Here is a 25,878-nt window from a genome sequence, read left to right as displayed (position 1 = left end):
TTTTTAAAAAAAAAGGCAAAAAACCAAACCCGCTGTACCTCTGGTTTGATGAAGAGTGAATTAATTCTGATTTTCAGAATTAAGACTAATTCTGCCCTCAAATTTTGGGCTTTCATTGTCATCGCTCTGGGTTAGCACTAGTACTTAATAGGCCCAACGATTCCATTCACACTGGGAATGGCAGATTGATATTACAGCATCCTGTGTCACAGCACATCAAAGTCATCACATTGGGGAGGGCAGAGAGGAGGAAGGCTGGCAGGGAAGGGGGAGTAAAAAAATCCAAACAAACTTGTTTTCTGTAGGTTTAAGTAGCTGTAGTGGCTCAGTTACAAGTTGGCAGCACATTCTTGTCTGAAAGAAGGTAAGAGGCTGGAGGGAAACAGCAGAAAGACAAAATGAAGTACCCTTCTGGAGTAGTACATTGTGTCTCAGGAACAGAGGAGTCAAGTGGTGCAGGGCTAGTGAATGGGAGTGAAGAGCCTGCCAGTTTTAGCCATACAGAAAATAAGATGTTATATACCTATCTTGGGATTTTATGAAATCATGTATTTATCTTATGTCATTGTATTGTTTGAGTACCCAGAAACCCTATATTAATAGATTGTGAACCCCTTTTCTGCCCTGCGTAAGTACAAGTTTCAACCTCTGAGGTAGAGACTGTCTTCTATTTTAATTTAATAGAAGACATAAATGGGAAGAATTTATCAGGATATTAAGCTCTAGTCTCAGTACCTTCCATAACCATTGTCAACTCTTGGTCTGATTTTGTAGATGAGTTGCTTGGAATGCTACAAACACCTCTCTCGATGACGATGAAGATGGTAAAAAACAGTTTTGGCAAATACTGTAGATAAAATGTCAAAACAGATTCCCTTTTACTGTCCTTTTAGAAAGCATTGATTTTATTGTGTGCCTGCATCACTCTAGAGGGGAATTATCTAAACAGAATCAGTAGATGATGGTTATGCAAAGGCCCTTCTAGAGTAAGGTCAGCAGCAGAGGAAATAAATGCTATATTGCAGACTGTTTAGTGGGCAGGTCAGAAATGGTAACCTCCAACAAAGGTAGGGTTCATACCACAAGGGATTTCAAGTGTAGGAGCAAACAGATTCTTCTTGAAAGTGTTTTTTATATTTACAAAAAAAAAGTGGCCCAGGTGGTAGGCTAAGAGGGATAACCTTTTTGACAGGAAACTGGATTTACTGTACGTAGATTACATTCATCAAACCTATGAAGGGAAACTTGTGATTCAGAGGTGAGATGATGAAAGAAACATTGTGTGAAGCTGAAAACCATACAAATAGATTTAATGTAGAAGCATTTCCTCCTCACTCTTTAACAGAGCTTTCTTGTGTCAATGGTGGTTGTCCATGCAAGGCTTGGAAAGCAGTCACAACCTTCTCAAAATATTTTGAACAAGAAGAAAAAAAAATGCTTACTAACTTTCTGATTATTTTCTTTAATTAGGCCACATTCTGGCTGCTGAATGGGCAGCTGAAAACAATGAAAAGATCCCATTCCAGTTATTCATGGTTCTCTTTTTTTTTTTTTTTTTTTTTTTTTTTAGTACTGTTTTGATTTTTCCAGGCTCAGAAAGGTCAGGGTTATTCAGCTTCCACTTGGCCTCCTCCTCTGAACAAGTAATCCACATTTCAAACACATTACTAAGTCTGGCTCTGATAAGAGGCATTGAAGAGAACAACAGAATTTGAGCACATTACTCTGACTTGAGTGCACCAATTACAGGACAGGCATGAACAAAAGGCAGTAATGCTCTTGGGAAGGAGGCTTCCCCATATGGATGCGTGCTGTGCCCAGTTCTTCTCTGACTTTACAGTCCTCTTTGACAAGTGATTGGGAACTATTATGTTTCTGTGTAAAAACACAAAAGGGAAAAATTAAAGAGAATTGATGGTATCACCTTCAATTGTTGGGATTTAATTACAAGTCGATTACAAATAATAGAATCATAGAATGGTTTGGGTTGGAAGAGACCTTAAAGATCACCTAGTTCCAACCCCCCTGCTATAGGCAGGGACACCTCCCAGTAAGACCAGGTTGCCCAAAGCCCCATCCAGCTTTGCCATGAACACCTCCAGGGATGGGGCAGCCACAACTTCTCTGGAAAAACTGTTCCAGTGCCTCACCACCCTCACAGGAAAGAATTTCTTCCTGAGATCTGATCTAAATCTTCCTTCTTTCAGTTTAAAATCGTTTCCCCTCGTCCTATCACTTCAAGGAGTCTGTCCCCATCTCTCCTGTAGCCCCCTTTTAAGTACTGGAAGGCTGCTGTAAGGTCTCCCTGGAGCCTTCTCTTCTCCAGGCTGAACAACCCCAACTCTCTCAGCCTGTCTTTGTAGGAGAGGTCAACTCCAGCCCTCTGATCATCTTTGTGGCCTCCTCTGGACCCATTCCAACAGGTCCATGTCCTTCCTGTGCTGAGGACTCCAGAGCTGGACGCAGTACTCCAGGTGGGGTCTCACCAGAGCAGAGTAGAGGGGTAGAATCACGCCCTGCTGGCCCCACTTCTTTTAATGCAGCCCAGGATGTGGTTGGCTTTCTGGGCTGCGACTGCACATTGCCAGCTCATGGTGAGCTTCTTGTCCACCAACATCCCCAAGCCTCTGCTAGACCTATAATATGTGAATGAGATCCAAAGCAGGAAAGGACTGGGTATGGGGTTTTTATGGGTACATTTCATGGTTGGAGAGGATGATGGGTGTTTGCTTGGGGACTGCAGTTCCAAGCTTAGCTGTTAAGTGAATGTAATTTTGCTGAAGATCACTAACTGTTCATTGAACTTTTGGCGCAACCGGGTGAATCTGCTCACATGTTGGGTCATGTCTCTATGTACTTACAAGAAGTTATCAGACCTGTTTGTACTGAGGTTTCTCAAATCCTGTTGTTTTAGTGTAGATAGAGTACAGGCAGCAGCTGAGACACATGGTCATCTTAGTAATATAGAACCTTTAACCAGCATAAAGTGGGCGGGGAACAATGACACTGAATCTACTTGTGCAGAGCAAAAGAAAAAATTATATCTAATTTGAATGTATACTCTGAAAAGTAAACAATAGATGCTACACGTAATTTTTTTTTTCCATAATTTGTTAGGTATTCACTTAGGGTAATATTTTTTTTAAAGCATGGAAATACAATTGGACTCTGGAGAATTCATTCAGTATTCTCTATTATTTACTATTTTAATTAGCTATTATTAGAGCAAAATATACTATAACTAAAAATAAATATTATACTATTAACTTTAATAGTTAAACTAGAAAAGTAATAGCCTATCATAAAAAAGTTATTTTTGCTAATTATAATAACTGAATTCTTTTAGGAGTGTTGTTTAGTTCTTGCTTTACTGTTACAAAGGATACTTTAAAAGAAAGAAATAGTGGAACAAGTTAAAAAGGGGAAGAAACACCCCACAACCAAACTGAATTTAGAATTGTTAAAGAAATGGTCTTGGTAGATTTTTTTTTTTTTTTCAGTAGACCCATTTTAGCTTAAGTAGAAACCAGGTTTTCGTACTGCACTTCTGTTATTAGACTTCAATGTTCTCTATTATTAATTTCAACTACTGTTACAGATTTTTTTTTTTTAAAAAGTGCTCTACTGGAAGAAAATTCTACTGCGATTTCCGATTAAGATGTAGTCTGTGGATACTCATAAAAATATAGATCAGTCCAAAGCCATTCACGGAAGAAATGGTGCATGAACAATACAAATTCACAGAGGACCTGTGAAGAGAAAATGACTTTCCTGTTGGAAAATGAAAGCAAGGGAGAAAAAATGTGACTGAGGCATATGAGGTCGAACCTCGCCCTCCCAATATATAGAGTCTTGTCATTTATTATTAAGGCTCTAAGAACTTGCCAAAATTATTTCTTCATTAGGGTGACAATCATACTTCAACCATCTTCTCCCTGCCCCCAGAAAAGCTTGAGGAGTGCCAATTTATTTTTGTGTAGTGTCTCATCTTTTAAGTGAATCACAGCTTTTACTTTTTTTGCACTGTATATGGCCCTAGAATAATAAATAATAGATGTGATTTGCCTAAAAGTAAAACTGCAGCTGCAGACACAAGTGATTACAAAATCGATGTTACGGTGCAATATTTCTTATTTCTTTTTTTTTTTTTTTTTTCCTAAAAGATTTAGAATGCATTTGGGGTCTTTGAGTCAGCGGAGACACAGATGGAGCCAGTCGAATGTGGAGCACGGCCAGCATTCCCAAGAGTTGTTTTCAGTCTATTTTCTAGTCAATAAGTTTTACAGGGGAAAAAAAAAAAAGAAAAGATGATAGCACTGATGGTAGTGTCTTCCCTACAGAAAGCAGAGAGGAATATTTCCATGGTGAATTAAAACGCACACATTGCTGAGCAATGAAAATGAATTAAGGCAAATTCAGTAACTTCATTTTAAAAGCAACTGTGAGCTTTAATTGTCATAAATTCAGAACTAATTAAAAACATGTTGACAAAAATTGGACCAACAGCTTGTCATTTTCAAATCTAAGTGAAATGCAAAGTGCTGAGAATAAATTACCAGGTCTGAATCTAGTTCTTAAATTTAGTGCATTTGCTACGTGTAGGATATCGCAGGATATTGAGGCCGAAAAAAAAATAGATAGTAGAAAATACCAGAAAGTATTCTTTCTGTGTGACTAATATTCTACAGATAAGCTCTGGACTCGGTGTCTGAACTTTGACATCTGGAAATCTTCCTGCGTGACCGGGTCTAGATGGATGATTCAGTCCTGTCTTAACTCCATGCTGGGTGAGAACTAGGCACGGACCATCTCCTGTCCTCCCTCGCAAAATGTAAGGAGGACACAAATCTGAGAATGTGGACTGCAATGTGTAGCTCCAGGAGGTCCAGATGGGTCCCAAGTCTGGAATATTCAGTAAATAGGACCACAAGATGTGCTGTGGCACACAACTGCTCCCTCAGTATGTTCCCATCTGCTCTGATAATAACTAGGTATAATATAATGTAAAAAGAAATGATAAAATCCCCAGAGGTTAACTATTTCAGGATTTATAAGTTACCAAAACATACCTTCATATGTTAGTTAAATTAACATAGTTCTTGAATGAAAGAATAGCGTTCTTCTAGAGAACAGTATGGATAAATCTCCTACTTTGCATCTTCAAGATATTAATATGTTAAAGTTTGTATAGGTAAGGTTGTGCTACAGCTATTGTATGGCTGGAATGTCCCTGCAGTTAGGATTTCACATCTTTCTGCTCAGTAAGAAGATAAATGCGGATCTAATATCCAGGAGAAAACTCCGCATTGATGTGCACATACTTCAAACATGCCAGAGGTGCCACACAGTGAGGAGCTGCAGAATTCGGCAGTGTGATGAGGTGTTTTGCCCAGGTGAGGTGGTGTCCTTGTGTGTCACTATATGCTGCCAACACTGGACATTGCTGCCATACAAATGTTAAAGATCCTGAAACTAGGACCAAAAATACAAAGCGTTTTATAAAGTATAAGCTAAAATGAGCATCCTTTCATCTTTACACAACTTCAATTAATAAAAAAAAAAAAATTAATGCAGAGTAATCTTAAGGTCTTATGACAAATCCTAGATGTCTTTTAGAATACAACCCCAAAATAATTAGCAGAGTGCTCTAGGGCCCATCCTAATATAAGGTGTAAATTTGCAAGGCCTGAATGTGAAGTGCACTGACTGATAGGGTATGGCATAGAAGAGATAGTAATTATTTTGCTTTTTTAAAGGACTCAATGACAAGCATGTCCGTGTGGGATTTTGTTCTCTGAGCCAATTACTTGTTTATAATTGAAATTTCCTGAATGACTTTGCAGGCTTTGGCATCCTGTAGTGAGACCTTTTGGAAAATGAATGCGAATTATATATACAGCCAGTAGAAAGACAAAAGAACAAAAGCACGTGTAGTGCAGGACCCAGCAAAGCTGTTCACGCCTTCTTGATTGGTTAAAGGTTTAGGTAAATCTCAGAGTAAATTTAAGAGTCTAACAAATCCCAGCCCTTGTTCCTTTCTAAAGACTGAATTGCTTGACTGTTGCCCTGAATAGATTGGAATAGCACAATGTATCAGCTGTGAAGAATGGTTAAGAATTTAATTTATTACGATATCATTTATGCTAAATTTCATAGCTCCTTGTGAAGGATGGCACCCCATCCCTGGGAATGCCAATGAAAGTTTGGGGTCTGGCTCTGAGAAGTACAGGAGTATAGTACTGTCCAATAGAATTATTTGTAGTGGGCTATGCCTAATACAGAAGTCTACTAGTACTCTAGAGCATCTTATATGATGAAATTAAAAATATGTATTTATGGTTTTGAAATGATACAATTGAGAAAAGAAAAAGTCAACTCCAAGTTTTCTGTGAGTGTATGATCCATAACTTATTTCTTGCTGCCAGGATGATTAATTTGTTTTTGAAGAGTAGTTTCACTGAATGGAGCTTTCTTTGCGTTCCTTTCTGTTCTAGTCACTTGATCTCACTGACTGGAAAGTATTAAGCTCATATCCAAGCAGTTTCACTGAGCCTGTCTTTTTTCAGAATCCTATGTGGTTATGTGATGGCTTTCAATACTTAAGTAATGGTGGCTAATAGTCTATTATCTATGGAATATGTACATTGGGATACATGTGATAACTTTAAGGTGGGGCTGCATTTTCTCACACAATTAACACTATAGCTGTTTTCTTGCTCACTTGCTGCATTATGTTTTCATATTCAAGGGCAGGAAATCAATTGAATTGCTCTTTTGGGGTATAATGAATACTTTGCTTAAGTTATCTTTTTCATGGCAACGAAATACTTAACTGAGAAAATTTAGTATAACGAGATTCATACAATAACACATTTTCCAGTATTCTGTTTATGTAACCTGGAGTAATTGACATTTACTTAATGAACCTCTCTGTGGCATACCTTACCGGAAAAATAACCAAGACACGTACTTTTAACATTCCTTTATAATAATCAACACTGAATTTCCAAGTTCTGTATATTTAAAATAACTATAAAAGACTTTCCAGTACCTCTTACTGACTGTACCTTGGATATACTGTAAAGGCCTGTGGTAGCAAGTCCTTAGTGACTTTTCAGTTACCACGGCAACGTTGAACTCTCTTTAGCTGTGGAAAAAGCATCAATTTTTTTTTTTTTAACACTATCAAGAAAAAAAAAGTGTGTTTATGTTTTTGAGCAAAAAGAAAAAACAACCATAGGTTTTTAAGGATAGAAGTTATACCAGATGAGCTTGTACATTCTAAAAAGGATATTTTAAAATGCTTCGGATTTTTTTTTATATAAGTGTCTAAAAAATTACTGAAATGGGGGGGAAGCAACTGATTGAATTGAAATACTTTAAGAAAGTCTTCTTTGGTTATAAACTATATATAAATATGTTTATTTGTGTATATATATATTAGTAGGAATTAGATTGCATTCATATAATAAATTAAACTGTGAAGGTTCTGTAAATTACAAAGATTGAAGAATTTAAGGGAAGGGGGTGGGGGCGGGGGGAAAGAACCACAGTGAAACCTAACCAGGTTTGTATTAGAGGTGTATTTAAATAAGCATGCTATTTTCATGTGAGCGTTACGCTGCTTCTGTCCTGGGCAGATTGTTAAGTATAATAAGACTTGAGTAGAGTAGAAGTGTTTAAGAATCCTTTGAATGTGGTCTTGCTGTTGGGGAAATGTTAAAAGTAATGCAGGGAACAAATACTCTTGTGACCACATCGCTTAGAAATAATACAATAAATATACTTACCTTTCAAGCTGAGATGATGTTTGAGCTTTTAGCCCAATTTATTTACATCAACTTCAGAAAATACCGATAAAAGAATTCCTTTGTAAATTTTTTCTCTAAAACATAAAGATTTGTATCTGGTAATTATGGAATTGTCTTTGTGATGGTTATCAAGGCAACACGATAGTAAGCAATTAAAATGTATAATCAAAAATGAGTACAGGACAAAATCTCTGGCTTTCCTGGCAGTATAAAGCCTGAAAGCTTGCATTAATTCCTACTTGCCTTTATTATATTAAACATTTTTTTTTAACTTTCCCTTGATGAAAGTCACATTGCTCCTAATTACAACCCAGGTGCTCCTGTGATACTTTAATAGAAAACACTTTGATGTAGCAAACCAAGGAAAAGTAAGTCTATATACTTCCAGCTCCATTCTGTAAAAAAAGTTGTGTGTAGTCAACAAAGTTCCACTGGTTTTGCCCATGTCTGACAAGTTCACCCCATCAAGGTTCTTAAGACTTTCTCTTCTTAAACTATCTAAAATTTGAATTTCATTTTGTCAGTCACGTTGTTAATGGAAAATGAGAAAACTATTGGCCGAGTTTGGGGATAATTTAAAAAAAAAAATAGACTTTTTTCTAGAGGAATGGTACAAAACTGAGACTAGTTATTTGATGTGAGGAGCAGCTGATCAGAAACACTTGTCCTGCCTGTCAGAGGGGAAAAAAGTTCAAACTTCAGTTTTCAGTGACTGATATTTCTTCCAGCGCTGGTCCTTTAAACCATTAAGACTTGGGAAATCTCATCTACTTAATAATATGCCATCTTTCTTCCAAATGCACTATTTTTAGGATTGGGAATTCTTGTTCTGATTCCTTAACATAGCATGGACAGTACCCAATCATGTCCTCCAGTGGAAAAAAAAATGGATTATTTTCTTTCCCAAACGTCATCCTATAAAGGTATATATCTGCATAAGATACTGAGTCCTGGCAAATATAATGAAGATCTTTGTCTAATAAATACCAGTCTTGCTTCAGAAGGCTGGAATTTGGGGTGATAACGCTTGGTCAAGACACAAGCTTTTGCTCCTGTAACTACATTTTCACTACTTTTCTGAGGAACTGCTCATCTATTTGAGGAAAATGCTCCAAAATTAAGATTAGATTTTGAGAATGTTTTATTTAGTGCACATCTGCCTAAATATTTGTAGACAAAATACTTAGATGCATCTAATGCCCGCATCTCACTTCAGAGTAGATTGTATTAGCTTCTGAGATATAATAAATCCACTGGGCCCAATGCTTGAATTAACATAATAATTAAAGTTTCAGCACAGTGTTGTAGGTCACAGTAAGAAAATGTTTAATCTTTCTGCATTCATCTGTGTACATTCAAGGCATTGGGAGGTCTGCAGAGACTGAATTAAATTTAAGTGTATCAGAAATGAGCAGAGCGTTTTATGAAAAATGTGAAAAGCTTTAGCTTTGTTGGGAGCTGTTCATAATTGTTTTTGTTCTAACAATAAAAGATACAGCAGAACTGGGTCACTACTCAAGTTACAGCTCATTTAATGAGAGAAAGCTGTAGGTGTAGAGCAGTCAAAATACAGTTATCCTGCATCTGCGCACTTGGGGATTTGGGGGTTGTTTAGTTCATAGTTCATTGTCTGTGGTCAGCTGTGACTATAGGGAAAAAAAAAAAAACCAACAGAAGCGCTGGGCTGGAGTGAGCAGCCATGGGGTCTAGTAGGTCAGGTAGAAGTTATGTCTGCTGTTGGGGGTGGTGGTACTTTACAAAACTACTAGAGTTGTAAGGCAATCATACCGAGTTCCAACTGCCCTGCCATGGGCAGGGACACCTCCCACTATACCAGGTTGCTCAAAGCCCCATCCAGCCTGGCCTTGAACACCTCCAGGGATGGAGCAGCCACAGCTTCTCTGGGCAACCTGTGTCTCACCACCCTCACAGGAAAGAACTTCTTCCTAAGATCTAACCTAAATCTCTTCCTCTTTCAGTTTAAAACCATTACCCCTCATCCTATTGCTCCACTCCCTGATCAAGAGTCCCTCCCCATCTCTCTTGTAGCCCTGTTTAGGTACTGGAAGGCCTCTATAAGGTCTCCCTGGAGCCTTCTCTTCTCCAGGCTGAACAACCCCAGGTCTCTCAGCCTGTCTTCATGGGAGAGGTGCTCCAGCCCTCTGATCATTTTCGTGGTCTTCCGCTGGACCCGTTCCAGCAGGTCTATGTCCTTTCTGTGCTGGAATAATAGCATGCTTTTCCAAATGTAATGCCAGACTTAAAAACTGATTACATTAAGAGGGTGGTTTGATGTCTTTTTATGAGTCTTGAGTGAAGCCAATGAATATTCAAAATTATCTTGTTCTAGCACTACTCACTTGCCAGGGAAAAAATATCTAGATGCTGATTATTGCATCATCAGAAATGGGTCAAGATCCAACTTCTCGTGAAACCACTTTGAAAATCCAGGGTAAATTCTTGAATTTCAGCAGAACCTTTAGCAGTATTTTTTCTTCTGAAACAGTTCTTTACTATTACAGGGGTAAATGCATTTAGTCATTTAATGGGTTATTTACTATGAGAGGAATTCACTTGACAAAAAATCCAACAGAATGAGTGAAGTTCTCCATTGTTTCTATTTTAGTATTTTGAGGAGCCAGTGCAGGCTGTTGTTCAGCTCTGCTTGGGCCTGCAAAAACAGGCTCAAAAAGTGGAAGACGAGGAAGGAAAATAAAAATGGGGAGACTGAAGTTGCCTAAATCGATCAGTCTGTTTCTTGTAAGGCAACAGGGAAAAGTTGTTTATTAACACTGTATTGGGGGAGTAGGGAAATAACTTAGAGGGACATAGCAAGACAAAGCAAGAGGTGCTTGAGCTGCCCTGGGATACATCAAATAGTCATAATTTTGTGGCGGGCAGACTGGTGAATGCTGCCTGCTTTTGCTTAGGAAATGGAGATACTTCAAGGTGCGTATTGTCTCCATAGCCCCAGACTAATGTACAAACAAATAATCCTTGAATAAAAAAACAAGCAAATTATCCTGGAGTTAAATTGTGCTTTATCTCTAAATTTCAGTTTAGTAATCCAATGAAAATGAACACAAGTAGAGGAAAATTAGGAAACAGTGGATAGCCAGTCTGCAGATTTCTTGTTCAATGATAATTAAGGAGAATTTTAATGCTGAACATACCTTTGATTTTAAACCATTTACAATGGTACCACTGTTTCATTTGAGTACTGAGGTATAACATTACTTCAATAGTACTGAGGGGTGGGATTCTAATACGCTTAAAACAAAGCTTCCTATTAGTCCTAAAACTGAATGCTGTATAGATTGCAATCAACCTCTTAGTGAATCTGTAGGGAGTTGAAGCCTTGGGGAGAAATATAGGTAAAAACGACAGAATTTTTTCTTTATTGACAGATGCAGTAATTCCTTTTCTTCCCTGGAAGTTCAGAAAGGTTTAAATAATTTCATGAATGTAATAACTGACCTAATGTTTCAGTGATGAATGCTAGTGTGTTTTGTGAAGAGCTCTTCAATTTTAATTAATTTGAAGGTACCCAGAGTAATCATCAAATGGCTTTACAAGTCTAATGACATGTACTGAGAACCAAATGTCTTATGTATTGTATGTAAAGGGCTTTACTAATTTTCTCAGGGTGCTATAAAATGAAGAGAGACTCCAGAAAAGCAAAATTGTATTCAGCAATCCAAAGAAAACACTAGGTTGTACAAGGCTGAATTACTACCTTATAGAACTCACAGTGCAAACATTTTCTGAATGTATAGTGATCCTGCCACTCTGGCTGTTGCACCATGGCATTTTCCTAATGTAGTAAATGTAAGACCTAAGGGGTCTCTGGGGCTGTGTGTTTAAACAGCTGAGCAGTAATTACAGGAGACCCATGAGGAACGGACGGAGGGGAAAAAGTGGAGGCAGCATGTAAGAGCATTTGTGTTCAAATTAGGATTTGAAGCAATTTTTCAATTATTTTATGCTATAGGGAAGAAAAAAAATGGTCTTATTTATTCTGAGGGCAATGGAAGGTTTTTATTATACTTAGCTTGTGTAGAATTTTTCTTATACTGCAGCTTTTGATGCTCAAATAGTCAATACAGTTATATTCCTGTGCAGTTTTGTGTAGGACCAACAGTTGTGTTCAAGCTGGGCAGGGGGAACCAACCTCTGGCTCCTGCTGTTGTTGACACAGGCTTTAGTCTTGCATTTTTTTCCCCCTCCTTGGTTAGGAGATGGTAATTTGTAGAGAATAGCTGTCAGTTGCTGAAACCTTTGGTGCCAAGGATACAGGCTCTATTGCTTCCTCCTCTTCTTCCTTTGGCCAAAAGCTCAGTGGAGTTACCAGCAGGTTTGGTGAATTCAATCTTCATGCCTTGATACGTACAGAAACTTTAGACCCTGCGTGTAGATTAGATTATTGAAAAAGGAAGAGCAGCCAAATCTGAAAGTTGTATACGATGCCTGTTAGTAGAGTATCTCACCTTCCCTCTTGATTATCCTTTGGAAGATGTGTTCAATTGTTATGATTTTTTTTAAGTTGTGTTTTTTTGTAAGGGTTCTTTGCATAATTACTTTATTGTTGTTTATTCTTCATATCTATAGGGCATGAGGCAGTAAATACTGCTAAGCTCCTGCACAGCAATAATAAATATAGAATTATGTTGGGCATTTGTTAGACAAGTTCTTTAATAAGTGAAATTACTTGTTAATATCTAATGTTTCCCAGATGAGTCAGTGTTCCTGACAGTGTCACTCTTTCTGTCTCTATCTCTCTTCTATTCTTTCTGTCATGGGAGAAATGAGATCCTAAATTTTATGTTAGATGCATGTAATGATGCAAATATGTCAAATTATCTATGACACTGTAAGTCTCTCGCCTTCTTAGGCGTATTTATTGCATAAAGAACAGGATAAAGTATCAGTGGTGTAAATGTGCTGTCTTCAGTGGAATTTACCAGCAGATAACTTGGCCCAGACATGACAGCAAATCTTTCCTCCAAAATGTCAATAGAGCACTAAAGTCCAATTATTTTTATACTGTGCTAATCTTCTTTCTCTTGTACAGTGTCACTGCAAGCTTCTATAAAAAGACTATTGGTAATCTCAGTAGGGAGGACTCCTTATCAAGCAGTTTCAAAGACTTACGAGTTCTGAAAAAATAAAGATCAGTAGGTAATACTGAATTCATGGAAAAAGAGCTAGTCAGTCTTCAAAAACCTAAATGTGTAAAATATATAATGCTAATTATTTTGCCACTTGCAGAAGTTTTCTTGGATTTTCTCAGATTTGATAATGAGAGTTTGTGACAAATCTTTTATATTTTTACAACACATGCATAAAATGGTACTTTCAAGATAAATTTAGATACAGCTCTTTTATATATTCATAGCTGAAAAATCAAGCAGTGCACATTGCTAAAGACAATTTAAAAATATTGTCAGGCCAAGAAATGTATTTATCACTTTTTAAAAGTCTGATTTAAGAAAGGGGTATCAGCAGTAGGTCCTGAAAGTCTTATTTTGATGTAGCTTACTGGTAGTGTGTTAGAACATAATTAAATTCTGTTAATGAGTACATCTTGTCAGGTCCTGGTACGTATTGTGAAGGAAAGGAAGTGTCAGAAAGAATTGTCTTCTGTTTAAAAGCTTGCAGTTGTTATTACTTGAAACTTCTTAATATATCCATTAAGTTTCATTAAACTCTTTCCTCCTTATCACCTTATGGGGGTAGCGTGGGGAATTAGATTTAAGAGCTTTAATATTGCATGGATCTCTTATGATGTGTTGAAGAAGCTGTTTCACACTCCAGAATGAGGACCTTGGGAAACAGGCTCGTTTCCCAAAGGGGCTTTGCAGTGACAGTGATTGGGCTCTGAAAGAGATTGGGGCATTGGTTTCGGTGACGCTTGTTTCCTAAGAATTGCAGTTCGTTAGGTTACTGCTGCTACTCCTTTATAACTTAATGTAAATGACATTGATAGCTATCTGTGTTTGTTTGCAGAAAAAAAATTGCTTACATACTTTAATGTTTGCATTAGGGTAAACCCACATTTTGAGACCGCCATGTGTGAAATTACCATCTGAATATCTGATTGTTACTCACATGAAACCCTGATGTTATATTCTCCAGACGCAGGCCCTTGCTTACATCTCTTTACCAAATAACTCCTGTGTTCCAAAATATCATGACCTAAATTTTGATTGAGGGTTGGGAGAGGAAGGATTAGGAAAACAGTTGTATCCTATCAAACTATTGAAAAAATAATTGTGCTTTTTTTTTTGTTTGTTTATTGTCCTGGAAAGTGAGTGTTAGTTTAAGAATAAACAATGACGCCAATACAATTAGCAGTCCTCCAGTGAGTGGTAATATTAGAATAACTCCTAAATCCACTAAAACCAGTGTCAGTATGCCAAAAAGGAAAAAAAAAAAGCAGCTACGATACATCAGTATATAATATAATGTCAGCCTTCTGTAGATTTCATCAAGATTTAGTATCTTTTCAAAGATACTGACTTTTAATGCAGTTGACCTTTCAACTGTATTCTTAACATGTCCCTGTTTTTGTATCTGGCTGTTGCACACAGAATGGAAATACAGCTTTTTTTTTTTTTATTATTATTAAGGCATATTCTGATGTTCAGAGGTGATTGGGCATTTCCAGTGGCTGCTGATTAGCGAGAGCGCTGAGCAGAACACGGCTTAACCTACCTTTGCCTCTCAGCAGGAGCTTCAGTGCAGTAAGAATGGTCTCCGAAGGAGAAACAGAGATAGAAGAGAGGAGGGGAGGGCGGCACTGAAACAACAGGGGAAAAGGAACATTTAAACGATTGGTCCACCTGTTTCTAGGAAGCCTTAAGTTTGTATTAAAACAGCACTATCTTAACAATCGAAGGTTTAGGTATGTTGGGAAGCCATTTGAGTGTTTTATGTGGATTTTGAAATAACTGTTTCATGATTACATACAAGCGCTCTGGATTTGGCCTTGAATGTTTCTTACAATACGTGTGCAGGTGATTGCAGTTCTGTGTAAATACTTATGGTTGTTATTCTCTGTAAAATACAGACTGTTCAGCTGTCTTTGTGGCCACAACCTTGACAGGAGTCACTATTGTTATACAAATAGTTAGTATAATAATATTTTATTTATCTCCATTCTAAAATATACACTTTCTGTGTCTTTTTTTTTTTAAATCTAGATACATACTTGATTCTTCTTTCCAGGGAAGAACGTTGTCTGTTCTCAGCCCAAATTAAGAAGAGTCTTTGCTGTGCTCATCACTTAAATGTTTGTGTGTTGTCCTTAGTTTTGTCTGCCCACTACATTCATAAAGGGAAATGAAAAGGAGCTTTAATTATTCAGTGTAGTGATCATTAGTCAATTTAATATTTGGAGGAAGGTAATCTGAATTTTTACTTAACTTTATTAGATATTAGAGTTCTATACGAATGCTTAAAACCAAACCAATTTAAAATAGCAGTATTCTTTTGCTTCCTAAATGAGAAACTCTTCTACCTTTGCCCTCCTTCAAAAGAAAAACTTGTTTCTTAAAGTCTTATAAATAATTTATAACTTTTACTTTTTACTAATGAAAAAAGGGGGAAACAAAACAGTGTGTTCTTTCACAAACCAGGAGTTATTCCAAGATTTGGTGTCCAACCTAAATCCATTTTCAATTGCTTTACAATGATGAGCTTTTTTAACTTGCAAAACCACTGCAGATTTCAGAGATGCTGCTACAGACAGTTGTTTTACATAGCCTGAAAATAACGAGAACGAGCATAAAGGGATATTTTGGGGTCCATTTTTGGTGATTCGTTGGACAGGATATATAAAAATTCATTAAGTATTTACAGGGGAAGTAGCATATGTGGAAAGAATAATGAAAGAGCTTTCTGATCCTGTAGTCACTTGGACACTATTGATCTAGTTACTGATGGTGTCTGAAGGCAACTCCAAGGTGCCAAAAGAAATACCAACCACACTAGATGAAGGCATATATTCCTTCTGTTGCTACTGCTTATAGAAGGCCTTATTTGGAAGAAAAAAAACCAAAAAACCCCAACAAACCAAAACCCTGTTTTAGCTGAATTATTAGCCATGTGACAGTGAATTAAGGTGATAAAGCTCAAATAGTGTTTTTGGTGAATGGTCTGTCTTTGAAAAGTTTTGAGGTTCTTATATATCCAGACTTAATCTCTAAAACGAGATCTTTTAATGTTTGTAGCTAACAGTAGTTTTTTTAACTTTATTTAAAGAGGAAAGATTGTAATGGGATATTAGGAATTGCTTGTTTAGATCAAATATTTATAGCAGGTAGCAATAGGCCATAAGCACATCTCTGCTCATTATTTTAAACAGCAAATTGCTTCAGTTAAGACTTTGACTTTTCACTTTTGTCTTTTGTTGATGTAGGATTCTTTTGTAGAATATATTCCTCGTATATTCTGTTAGTTGAAAACATGTTTCTTTGTTTTAAATGGGAGAGAAACTCTCTTTATTAGATGATAGTATCCTCAGCAGGCTGGAAAATTTGGTAAAAAAAAAAATAAAAATTCATATTTAATTTCCCGTTTCTAGGAAGACTAAGGGTTGTAAATAGCTGCTTCCAAACATGTTTTGAAGACTAACACAGAGATCCAACAGAGGCTTTTTCCCAAGGTTTAGGTGTAGATGTTCCTTTGAAGATGCAGTCTTAGGGACAGGTTGAAAAAAATGTGGCAGTGATGTGTAATACCCTCTACAAGGTGTTTGTTTTCATTTTCCTCTTCCAAATCATTGCTGTGGCTCTTATTATTGCTACAAATGCCACATATTCCTGTAGTACCTCTCTAATACCAGTGCAAATGGCTCATGTACATAATATGATTGCAGTGGCCTTTGCTCTGCATCTCTGGAAAACTTACTGTTACACAAGGCTTCTGTTAACAGGAATTAATTAGGACCAGAAAATTGTTTGTTGTTTTTTATTGCATCCAAACCCCAGGACATGCTGCACTAATCCCGTAGTGCTGTCTGGTGCCATATGATGATGGTGTTCAGTTGATATTTCAGAAGTTTGTTATTAGCATTGAAAATGTTCTTTATCAGATGATATAGTTCTCTCTCTTAATATTACGATAAATTCATGTAATGTGTTAGTTTGGGACTATTTTCTTCCTTGTTCTTTCATTTGAAATGTATGTTAAATATAATACCAACTAAGTCAAAGCAATCTTGAGTATTTCTTCCTCTCCTAATCAACATTTTTACCTACAATAGTGAAAAATGAATGCAAGTCTTCTGGAAGACCCTCAGCAAGGTTTAAGGTGGTATTGCTTTGACCAAGGAGCAGGCCAGAAATGGGGTTTTTACTTTTTTTTATCCGTGACACAGCCTGCTTTCAATTTTTGCAAGAACCGCATTTGTTTTTTGTGCAACCCTCTCCCATGAAGAGGCGGAAGAGAGCCAGCCCAGGATGGGGAGGAAGAACTTTACCTTTCCTCTGTCAGCACTCAAACCAGATTCATTTTAAAATTTGCATTTGCAGAAGTCTTACAGTTAGAGAGAAAGATTAAGACTACTATTTTTGCTATTGTAATGTCAGGTTTTTGAACAACACTGCTTACAGAAAGCAATCTGGTATAGAAAGCCTCTGTGTTTCTTATCCTTTGGAAGCTGAAAAAAATCTGTGTTCTGCAGCTCAGCTGCAAAGTCAGTGGGAGCCTTGAGGCGCGGACAAGGCCTTTGGGAAGTTGTTCAGCAAACTTCTTGCCTTAGTGACTGACTGAAACCTGGGTTTATTTGTGGGGATAATGCTGGCCTGGTTTTCCCAACATCTGACCAAAATCTCCAATTGAGTTTTCAAGCCACAATAATGTTGAGTAAAACTAGTTGGTTTTTTTTTTTTCCTTCTGTGGATGTAGGAGTGTTATATATGTTTGGTTTTTTGCAGTTTATTGTTAATTTAACAAGAATGCTTTTACAATTGTGATGTCAAACTTTGGGGTAATTATATGAAAGACATTATCCCCATGATATAAACTGCTTTAGACTTTTTAGTCTACTCTTTAATAATATGACTGTCTGTAGGAAAAAAATCTACTTATTTTCACCTTCCAGCAGCTTAGTATTTCACGTACACTAAGACAGCATCATTCCTAAAATATCCTGCTCACTTTACTCTCCCAATTGCGAATTTGCTTCTGAAGTGCATGCTCTGTGTGACTAAATAAAAGGAACTGAAAATTAGTGAAGAAACTGCAAGGTCTAGTCATTTTAGAAATGAATTAAAATTGCTGTTTAGTAAAATGGAATAATTTATCACTTACCTAGTGTTCTCTGTAAGTCATTTATCATGAGTGGCAAGTACCATCATTTTATTCTCATCTGAAATGGTGGGGTGGGATCAGAGGCTTACATTGTGCAAGTTCATACTACTTCTAATTGGCAACTACTTTAATGATTGTAAAATAAAACAGGAGCTAGAAAAGCTTTTCTAAGCTTCTCTGCTACTGCAACATGGTATTATACATGACTTTGGATCACTGAGGCTGTTAAATTCTTGTTAGGTAGAATGTTACTTTAAACTTAAGTAAACTGAAGTGCATTACTTATTTAGTTTGTATCTTGGAAACAAGTAGTGCAGGCTTTGGTGCCCAATGTTTTGGGTGTAGGGTCTTTTTGAGATAAACTATGTACTGATACTGGGCTTCGTAAACAGTCTAAATTAGTTGGTTAGAAGAACTAACCAAAGTCTTACTTCCCTTGTCATCTTTTTGAGTGCAGCATTTTTTCCCTGAAGAAGGGCTTGAGATGGTTCTCCAGCCCCTTGGATCTGTAGAGCAAATGGACACTTGTACAGCACTTTTCTGGAAGGGGATCATTTAAAATAATAATAAGCCCTTGAGAAATGGTTCCTGACTCCTTTGGAATAAGTTTCTCATGGTCTTAAATGTTTTGTTCTCGTGTTAGGTTAGCCATGATTATCTCATAATGGACTCCTTCCCTAATAAAGGAGGAAGAAGGTCATGTAATGTGGCTACTAAAATTGAAATTTATTTTAGAATACTTTCTGGAGCTGGTAACTGCTGTTTTTGTGATACTGTGTCTTCATCTTTCTGAACTAATAGCAGCTCTTTTCAGACTAAAAGGTCCCATTCACAGTGTAGCTCTTCGCTTTTAACAGCCAGTGAGTGTGACTTTCGTTATTTGCTGATTTATGCGTAGTAAAGTCTTGTCTTGTTTCTTATTAAAAGTTTGCTTAAATATTACAACGATGGATTGCACAATGCATTTCTGGGTATGCCGACGAATAAGATTCTCAAGAACAGCAATTTCAGTTCCTGCTAGAGAATCTATTCCAGCACACTGTATCCTTTTCAGCCTATGGCATATTGATAGGAAAGGGATTCAGGGATTTATTTATATTATATTTACATGACGTGGGAGGGAGGGATGGGGGGACAGAGGTGGGTGGGAGAAAAAGAACAAAAAAACCCAACCCAACCAACCAAAAAAGAAAGCAAAACAAAACAAAATAAAATAAACAGAACAAGTGTATATTTCTTAGTTGTGGATTTGGAATCATGAATCTCATTTTCTTCCCAAATTGTTCTCTTGGAATTTTCTGTGAAGACTTGTTTAGAGGGCAAGGAGAACTGTTGCTGGAAAGGAACAAAAGAATGTAAGAAAGGGAAGGAAGAAGGAGATTCTTCTATTAATTTTTTTTTTTTAAGTGAGATAGGAACAGAAAACTGACAGTGTTATAGCAACAACAGTACTTTGTAAAATTAATTCAACCCTAACTGATAAAGTAGACTATCTGTACTCTATCTGAATTAGTAATTTCTTAGGTTTTATCATAATTTCAAAATTTTTGTTGGTCTCATACTTAAGTCTTTAATTTGTTAAGCAGCAGGTAATAATTTGTTTTCTTTGAGTGCCTGAGTGATTTGTTTATATATGCAATTTAGTAAGCCTGTTCTATGTAATTGGGAAACAAGTTGGGGTCAAATTCAGGTATAAAATTTGGAGAAATACTTTATAGTTTTTCATCTGAAGCTCCAGTGAGGGATCTGTTAGTGGAGGGGTATAGGCAGGCCTTCTAAAAGGGCAGAACAGTGAGGAGCCTCGTGCCTGGTGCATCCTGAGATCATTCTGGGCTCAATGGTACACACTTCAGGCAGAGAGAATTGCCCTTGCGTGTAATGACAAGCCAGTAGTTTGCTATTACTGTAAAGTTTCCAATTCTTGGTGCTTACTATAGAAGTAGCAGTTCAAGCTGTCTTATTGTATCAGTCATCCTTGTTAATGGCTTTGTTTACATGCTGGTTTGGTATAGATTTCCCTGGTTGCATTGCTTCCTGAAAGACTATAAATAAGAAGATGGTGTAATGGATAAATGTTTCCATTATAAATTGCCATGAAACAGAGCACAAAGCAGTACATCTGGGAACACACTGGACCATATTTAATGTTTTGAAGATTGCACAGAAGGAACTTGGCTCTTAGAAATAGAGTATTACCGATATCAGCTTATTTTCTCTTTGAAAATAATTCTTTTGGTAGGTAGACAGTGCTCTACTGCATTTTGTTTGTCTAATATTAGACTGGTTTGTCACATGATGTGAGTCCTTGGAATTTAGTTAATACGTTTATTTTAAGATTTTTGGTTTTTTCTCTAAAGAAATGTTGCAGCTATCAATACACAGCTCTGACTTGCTCTCTCTGGACATCTTTATTTGTCTAGTCTGTGGTCCCATTATTGTTACTACCTAATAAGACCAGAGCATCCAGTCATATACATGTGATTTAAATGGGACACGGAGACATGATCAACTCATGATGGAATCAGCCAGACCTGGTTTATGATTTAATACTGGGAGGGAGGAGGTGAGATATGAATCATGGGGTACCAGGTTGGAAGGGAACTCGAGGTTCATCTGGTCCAGCCTTTCATGATGTAAATCTTAACACAGTGCTTATGGAGGACTGTAAAATCTGCTAAGGCTTGTGCAAGTATATTTTCTGGACATTTGATCAGATTCCTGAGGTTCAAAAGAACCTCCAAAGAAGGTAATATTAAAGCTATTGTTGACTTCAGTGGGGAACAGCACAAATTCTAAGTTGGAAAATTGGAAATATGCCCTTTCTGGGCTAGCATATGCTTTAACAAAACATACTTCTTGTCTGAATCCTTTCTGTGGCACAAATAGATCACGTCTTTCTGTATTTATGCATATCCCGTTATTAAGGATTGTAACTGCATTAATATACAATAATTTACAATACTTAAAATTCAGAATAAAAACGTGTTAAATCTGGTTATTGGTGTGTTCATATTATCTTGTGCTTTTCTACGCAGGTAATTACATTTTAGTCATCATATGAAGTGCAACACTTCATACTGGCTAGAATGACTGCCATGCATTTTTAATGGTTTCTCTAAGTGTTATTAAGTGATAATTTGAAAAAATAAACAAACAACCAGCAGTATACACAATTGGTTATTAATAAAGCCTGTTCTTAATTCCTTTTTAAAATCAACAAAAGTTGTGGTATGGAATGTAGCAATAGATTGTAACTGCTTTTTTATATAAAACATTTGAATGTTTTCTGTGATTTTTTTTTTTTTTTTTCCAATCTGTCCATTCTGAAGCTATACTTTCATATCAAGAGTAAAATAGCACGTCTGCTTGATATTCCAGAAGTGGTATGGGGATGGTTACCAGTATCACTGCCTGGCTTCTCTGTCTAATCAATAAAACAGTTTGACTTGGAATCATACAATACCAGGTTGGAAGGGACCTCAAGGATCATCTGGTCCAGACTTGTATGTGGCTTCTGCTGGATGTCCGCTAGAAATGTCTCTTTTTTCAGTGACAAAACACAACAAAGCTTTGTAACCTGATTTCCTGTTCTTAGGTTTTCTGAATATTTGCTAGCCAATACTGAAGCCGCACAGTGGCAGAGCTGTGGCTCTTTTACCTTATATCTTCCCATGTCCTAGCCAGCTGTGATGAGGCAGTGTTGCAGTTGCAGTGGCTAATCACCTTCCAAATGTCAGTGCCATATTGGACCAAAGGCAGTTCCATCTGAACATGCGCGAAAACTTCTTTACTTTGAGGGTGCCAGAGCCCTGGAAGAGGCTGCCCAGAGAGGGTGTGGAGTCTCCTTCTTGGAGATATTCTGAACCCTCCTGGATGCGTTCCTGTGCAACCTGCTCTGGGTGACCCTGCTTTGGCAGGGGGGTTGGACTAGGTGATCTCCAAAGGTCTCTTCCAACCCTTACCATTCTGTGACTCTGTGAATGAGGGCAAAGATGTCTGAGGTTGCATCCAAATGATCATGAGAAGCGAGTTTTAATTTTTCATGGGGAATGCATTACTCCAAAGACGGGAGAAACGTGGAGATAGTTTATCACTACCTCCCCTCCATCAGTTGATTTCTGCATTATGTGCAGTTTGACCAAATTAGAATATTGTCATAGTAGATATTATTTGAATGCATGCCATGGATATCTCTTCAAATTAATATGAAATACTTTGCTTTGTGAAAAGATACTATGCACCTAATCTCCCTTCAGTCATTTGAAACCAGTATTTTTCAGCATTCATTCTTCTGTAATGCCGACTATTTTCAGTTGTCAGAGGCCTGTGGAGAGTATTGTAGTTCTTAGCAGGCAGCACCTACTGGAGCATGAGCTGACGATCCAGTGGAGTTTGCAGACTGTCTCATTAGCTGCTCAGTCAAGCCCTGCGACCTTTTGTCTGTCGGACTTTTTATTTTCTCTAGTGCTGAAACTCATCAGAATAAAGATGAAAGTTCTTTTAACTTTCTTTTAAACTACTTTTAACTATTCTTTTAACAATCAACAGAAGCGAATAATTGTATTAAAATGGTGCTGAATCATTTCAACGTTTTTCAACTGTAGCTTCCTAAAAGCCGTTTACATCAGAAATCTCAATTTAATGAGTTTTACTGAAAACATAGTAACTACTGAGAAAAAGGGAATTGCCTCTGCACATACAGCTGGCAGTTGCCTGGAGGATTTACTGGTAAAGTTTGATTTCCCTACAGAAGTGAGATGTTGAGATGGCCAGAATCGCAAGACAGGATGTCTGAGCTCCTGGCTGTCCTTGAGCCCCTCGGGAGCTGGCCGTCCAGCAGCCTTTTAGGTTTAATAGTTATGGGCCACTTAAAAGGCAAAGGAAATGTATGAAATGGAGCCATTCCAGCTGAGGAATGATGCCATTCATTCAGGGTGCCCATAATGGCATAACCGAAAGTTTGGAAGGTGACGTTGTCTTGAATCCCACAGAAAGAAGGCTGACTCTACTCCATTCTGGTGAGACGCCACCTGGAGTACTGCATCCAGCTCTGGAGTCTTCAGCACAGGAAGGACATGGACCTGTTGGAACGGGTCCAGCGGAGGGCCACAAAAATGATCAGGGAGCTGGAGCACCTCTGCTATGAGGATAGGCTGAGAGAGCTGGGGTTGTTCAGAAGGCTCCGTGGAGACCTTATAGCCCCTTCCAGTACCTGAAGGGGGCTACAGGAGAGATGGGGAGGGACTCTTGATCGGGGAGTGGAATGATAGGGCAAGGAGCAATGGTTTTAAACTGAAAGATTTACATTAGATCTTCGGAAGAAGTTCTTTCCTGTGAGGGTGGTGAGACCTCAGGCTGCCCAGAGAAGCTGTGGCTGCCCCATCCCTGGAGGTGTTCAAGGCCAGGCTGGATGGGGCTTTGAGCAACCTGGTCTGGTGGGAGGTGTCCCTGCCCATGGCAGCCGGTTGGAATTAGATGGTTCTAACCCAAACCATTGTATGACTCTGTGACCCACGGCCACCATACTGGTGTTGGATCAGAACCTCTCCCAGGTATCAGAAGTATGGACACACCCTACCTGATGGATGTTAGTGCTCTGATGCACTAGATCCTACCCTCATGCAGTCCTGGTACGAGGTTTGTATCAGAGTATTGCAATGAATTCTGAAGACCAAGCGTGTGAAACTCAATCCTACAATGTAAAAATAACAAATAATGGACATTTTTGGTTTGGCAGGTGAGCAAAAAAAATAGTTCGGCAGGAAATGTATGCAATTCAAGTCTTTATCCACAGTGTTCAGGTTTTTGAAGCAAAATATTTTTCTAAAGTAAAGTGTTATGCTCAGTTCTTGCTTTTTTTTCCAGTTTAAATTTGTAAACAAATGAATACTACTTTGATGCAAATCTAAGTAGTTTGTTTCAAAATGGAATGTTTCAGCGTAACTTGAAAGATATTTTTTTTTTTTTTTTAACTCCCAAGACTTCAGGTTCAAACTTTCTTTAGAGTTTTGTTGCTGAATTTAGTGATTAAATTAAACTTCAGATTCATTAATTCTTTCCAGAAATGCTGCAGATGGGATCTCTCCCCACCCCCGGCCCCGTGAATTTGGGGAAGCTACATACACTGGTTGATTTTGATCAGCTCACGTGCCAAAGTGGTGGCACAGTCAGGGGGAGGGAAGAGCTGCACCTTATCTAATACTTGTTTAAATACCTTGTAGGAAGATTATTAAACATACCAGTTAATGACAGTTAAATGTTTTTCTCTCCATAGTAAGCATTAGTCAGAACACCTCTGAGAATGTAATTTTTGTCCAGAATGGAATTTCATGTTAAAAATAAGAAATGAAAATCTCAAGACTCTGTCTGCCCTGGAACTGGGAGGGTGAGACACCAGTTCTGTTGGAGCTTTTATCACCATGCCATCACTTATACTCCTAAGGATGACTATTTATGATCTCCTCCCCAGAAAGGTGGTTGGATTTGTCCTTGGAGGTAGTAGCTGTCTAGAGAATACAACCCTACAGAAGTCTGGTTAGAATGTAGTATGTCTTGATGATGTCCGGCTCCCAAAGCATGCTTATTCTATGGGGTGAACGGCCAATACAGGAAACAGACTGCGTGCTGTGTGTGATCCACTGCTACTTGTAATAGAGGAACAGTGCTTACTCTGTAACTGGAAACATGATTTTTTTATTATTTTTTTTTAAAGTGTTTATTTACAAAGTTAGGCTTAGGCTCTTGCCACAAAAAAAAAAAAAATAAAAAAAATCTGCATCAAATCTGTGAGATAACACTTCAAAATAAATGCAGACCAATAATTTTTAATATTCTTTTTACAAAGCAAGGTTAAGGCAAAATGCAGTTGCTTTCTGGAGTTCTATCTGAAGTTACTTTGCAGTACTATCTGAACTTACTATGCTCTACTGGCTAAATAGAAGCAATGCAAATATCTAGCATCCGTGTTAATGTATAGTCTACTGCAGGGGGTTGCAAGCAGATGACACGGAACAACAGAAGACAAAAATGCTTGGGGACTTTAAAAAATAACATTAACCAATGTGTTCTTATACCTGCTTTTTGCATGCTCTATCATTCGCTGGTCTCTTAAGTTCACGCTGTTGTTATTTCCCTTATCTTTATATTTATAAATATGTTTGGGTTTTGTGCTGATGGTATCACAGACTAATTTATGCAGCTGTGTTTTGTGGACCGAGTTGTTTATCAAAAAAGATGAAATTTGACATCCTCAGGGTTTCATGCTTTCATCTTTATACTGCACCAACATGTACGGATTTCCATTGAAATTTTACTACCGCTTATTATTAGCTAAGCAAATAAATCCCGACTTCATGTAGCTCTAAACTCTGTACATGGTGTAGGTCAGCATAAGTGTTCCTCTGTAGGATTTACAGAGAAAACATAATCTTCATATATTTATACTTGCTCTTCTGATGAGACCGAAAGCTTAACTTCTGCTATTTGTGTTTCTTAGTCACCTTCGTGATAAACTAAGAAAAATAACTTGTGTGGCGCATACTAGCTAGTAAAAGTAAATCCCGGAGGAAAAAAAAGGCTATTTATTTACTGATGTATGTTAACTTGCATAGCGTGGTGCTGCGTGCAGGTTTGATTGAGGTAGATTCTCAAATGAGTAGTTTGTAGTTTTGATTTATTTCAGACCTTAGACCACAGCACTTCGAGATATTCAGGTTTATTGATTCTTTTTGAGATGCCATGATTTTAGCGAGAG

General features: G+C 37.6%; 1 protein-coding gene across 23 annotated transcripts in view; it reads left to right on the top strand.

The window, feature by feature from the left end:
• Positions 1-25,878, top strand: part of NRXN1 (neurexin 1) — a 728,940-nt gene that overhangs the window by 216,775 nt on the left and 486,287 nt on the right. The gene's annotated exons all lie outside the window — the stretch shown is intronic.

The sequence above is a fragment of the Numenius arquata genome, chromosome 2, assembly GCF_964106895.1.
Source record: "Numenius arquata chromosome 2, bNumArq3.hap1.1, whole genome shotgun sequence".
NCBI lineage: Eukaryota > Metazoa > Chordata > Aves > Charadriiformes > Scolopacidae > Numenius > Numenius arquata.
This window is presented reverse-complemented; position numbering and strand designations above follow the sequence as displayed.